Source organism: Panthera tigris, chromosome C2 (assembly GCF_018350195.1).
Source record: "Panthera tigris isolate Pti1 chromosome C2, P.tigris_Pti1_mat1.1, whole genome shotgun sequence".
NCBI classification, from domain to species: Eukaryota; Metazoa; Chordata; class Mammalia; order Carnivora; family Felidae; genus Panthera; species Panthera tigris.
The window spans coordinates 42,451,277-42,454,914 of NC_056668.1; the positions used below are offsets into that span (position 1 = coordinate 42,451,277).

The window sequence follows — 3,638 nt, forward strand, 5'->3', positions numbered from 1 at the left end:
CTTTAAAATTAGCAGAAAACCCACTCACCTCTCCAAATAGTTACTATCTTGGTTAACAAGAAATGCTGAATAGGCAGCTCTTGGCGTTGGTTTATCTATGGGATAATGCCAGGGTTGCTATCTCTGCAATTATATTAGCTTTCCTTTTGTGGTCTCAGGACGGTTACTGCAGGCCCAGAAATCATGGACACAGTTAAAGCATAAAATGGGAGGGAAGGGTTGAAACTAACCTCTTCTGTCCCTTTTATTAGGGGGGCGGGGAAAGAAAAGCCCTTCAAAAAAGGCTTCCCAGTGCACTTGTGCCAATATCTCATTTGCCAAAGCCAAGGCCATCATGTTTCCAACTGGCTTTCTAGTTGGCAGGCAATGAATAGCAAAGAATGGACTAGTCAACAGTATTATTTAGATTTATGACTATTACATGTTGACTACATTTTTATATTTGCTGGGATATATAGTAATGGAAATGGGGGAAGAAACTATCACTTACAGAGTAATTATTAAGTTCCAGGATGTATGTTAGGTATTTTATGGTCACTATTTAATCCTCAGAATGCCTTTGAGAAAATAGAAGAATAAACCGAGATTCAAAAAGGTGAATTTTATCACAAACATCTTATACATAATATTCTTTGAACCTGGTTCTGACTTGAAAGTCTGTGTTTACAATTGGAACATGCAAACATGAAGACAGCTGTAAAATAGCCACAAATTAGTGAATGCTTACTAAATGCCAGGCATCACAATAGTTAACACATTTAAAAATAAATTATCACATTTATCCTCACAACAATCTTATGAGATATTTTTATCCCCATTTTATAGATAAATAAATGAAGTCAGGGAAGGTGGCTACCTGGTACCGGTTTACTTAGCTTGGGGTTTACTGGGGCTTAGTTGGGGGTTACTAGTTTACTGGGACTGGGGTTGGTATCTGAATCTGAATAATTTGCTCCCAACCATTAAAATGGATTTCCATTTGCCATCTATATTTAGGAGAGTGTCTAACTTCCCATCATAACGTGATGATTCTAGAATGAGTACAGAATATAACAATCAGATAGGTGTTGGAAATGTACAGTTGGGTTTTCCCCCATTTATCTGTTAAAAACTTCAGGATAAAGTCCCAGGCAAATGGTTTCAGGAGAAGGAAAGGAAATACATGTTAAGGTCAGGGGTGTCTGGCATAAATACTCTAATTTTCCTGATGGTCTGGAATAGTGTGAGGTTGGAAAAGATGATTAAACTGAGGAAGTTCCCCAGAAGCAACTTGTTCTAACCCTGTGACTACAGTGCCATATATTCTGTATTTAAACTTTTTAAGATACAAATAAGACAATTAAAAAAAGAAACAAACAAACAAAACACAGCACCTTAAGACCAATATTTCTCCACAATTCACTAATAGCTTTAAAATTCTCCTCAGTGTATTGGAAAATTCAAGAACCAGCAGCTTTATGGCAGTGAGAAAAAGGCAAGTATAAGGCACTGTTTTTGTTAATTATGAGATGATAGTATATACCCAGTGGGGGCTTATAATGGTCGTGTGTGTGTGTGTGTTTGGAGTGGGGGGGGGAGGATGAGAATGCTTTTTTCCCCTGTATAAGTTCTCTGTAAAGAGATTTTAAAGACCTATATCCCTTCAAAGGTAATAATGAAGGGTTTCAGAAAGATGTTTTAGCACAGTTCACTGAGCAGGGTGAAAACATTTGCCCTGTGGATATCAAATACATGGGGGAAAAATCACCTACAATAACTGATGGCACCACCAAGGAAAAAAAAAATAAAAAAAACAGGTGTGAGATTTTATTGCTAACACAACTATGATGAGTTTATAAAGTGAATTCTGTGCCTCAGGTGTCAGGCTTGACCATCTGAATTATCTTATTTCTCAAGGTGTCTGTCAGTGGATCTGTTCATTATTCATTTGGTCCATACTTATGGGTGAATCTGTACCCTCTAATGATCAGGAAAAGTGACTTTATGCTAATCCCAAAGGGAGGGGTAATTAGGCATTACAAATCCCTCTTGTCCCCATCAGTTTAATAACTACTACTCCTGTTTGTATCTTGAAGCTATAAATACATGATATTATATTGTAATTTGTAACATGGTTCTGTTTTCCTTCTTGGTACAAGGCAAACACATACATATTGAATCTCTGTGTTTTTAGCATAATAAAAATATTTAAGACTTTATTCTGAGCTTCTAATACTACTTTTAATAATTTCATCATTTATTCTAATGATAATAATTACAAATAATAGTCATCATTAAACATTGACTGAGTTATTGCTAAGTGCTAGACTCTAAGTATTTCATAAGCCTAATCTCAGTTTTCTCAGCAACCTTATGGAATATATGCACTTATTTTGTTTTTCTTGAGCTCAGATCAAGTGTAGAAACATTCATAGTTGTAAATGTCAGTAGTAAAATCTTTCCATCGTTGCTCAGAAATGATTAGTCTTTCATATCCTCTCCATACTCACCCCAATCTCATTCATCAAGTCGTCAGTTATACACTGTCATTTTTATACACACACACACACACACACACACACACTCCAGACGTAAGCCCTTATTTTTCTAAATTACTTTTTTTTTTTTGCTTTTCAGAACTATAGGGATCATGCATCAGGTAAATTAGAAGGTCTTCTGATGCTCAGAATTGTCTATTTTCATCATTGATTCACTTCAGTAAGAGCAAATCTCAGAGAGAACTATTTTTATTTCACAGATGAGAAAATGATCCCCAGACAGATATTTAACTTGTCCAATACCACATAACTTATGAATGGAAACCTTATAAGTCTAGAGCCTCAACATATAAGACAATGCTAGAGAAATTTAGATTGTACAGCTATCCAAATTTAAGGCTCTAATTTTAAAATTACAAAGCTACATTGAATTATAACAGATTGCTACTGGGAAAGTGGAAATAATTATGGACATTGCTCCTCACAGTTCACAGCAATGCCTTTTGCCTGTCTGGTACTCCAGTGAATGTTTGGTGAACAAATAAATGAATAAGTAATGGAATACAGAGGAAGAACTAATGCCTGAGTAATTTAAAATAATTCTATTTATTATCTTCATTCATTTCCAAAGTATTGAAGTGTGGATATTTGTTGATACTCTGTAGTATAATTTCAGTGCTTTGCATTGTTGACTATACATGGATCATCTGTGTTCCATGTTAATCTTTCTATTGAAAATATGTAATCTGTTTTGTATCACCTTTATCTGGATTTATCCTGGTTGACTGAGACACTTGTGACACAAGATCAAAGATTAGCTGGTAGGAGTTTAGAATGAATTGCCCCAAGATGTGCCACTTTGACATGCAGATTATTTTGAGCTGAGGAGGACAATCAAGAACCAAAAACTCAGGAGAAAACTTTGACTTTTTCCTTAACTGCCTAAAGGAATTTAGATGGAGGACCTGGTCTAGAAATAGAGCTATCACTATAGATAACTACATTATAATATGAAAAGAGGTGGTAGACAGGAAGGAATTTAGCGTAGAGTCTATTTGTTAAAATTTCTCTGTATGTCTCATTGTTTCTGTATGGCCCAGTAAACGTTTGTTTGCCAAACATTTAGTCTTTTTCATCTCTTGTGAATTCCTTTTCTTCCTT

At 35.3% G+C, this 3,638-nt stretch overlaps 2 non-coding genes across 2 annotated transcripts; both read right to left on the bottom strand.

Moving 5' to 3' along the window:
- Positions 1-2,382: 2,382 nt before the first annotated feature.
- LOC122230876 lies at positions 2,383-2,452 on the bottom strand. Its single transcript, XR_006207945.1, has one exon. It is a non-coding gene; the product is annotated as a small nucleolar RNA U2-30 (small nucleolar RNA).
- A 158-nt stretch (positions 2,453-2,610) lies between these two features.
- On the bottom strand, positions 2,611-2,690 carry LOC122230877. The gene has a single exon (XR_006207946.1). It is a non-coding gene; the product is annotated as a small nucleolar RNA U2-19 (small nucleolar RNA).
- Between the last annotated feature and the right edge of the window lie 948 nt (positions 2,691-3,638).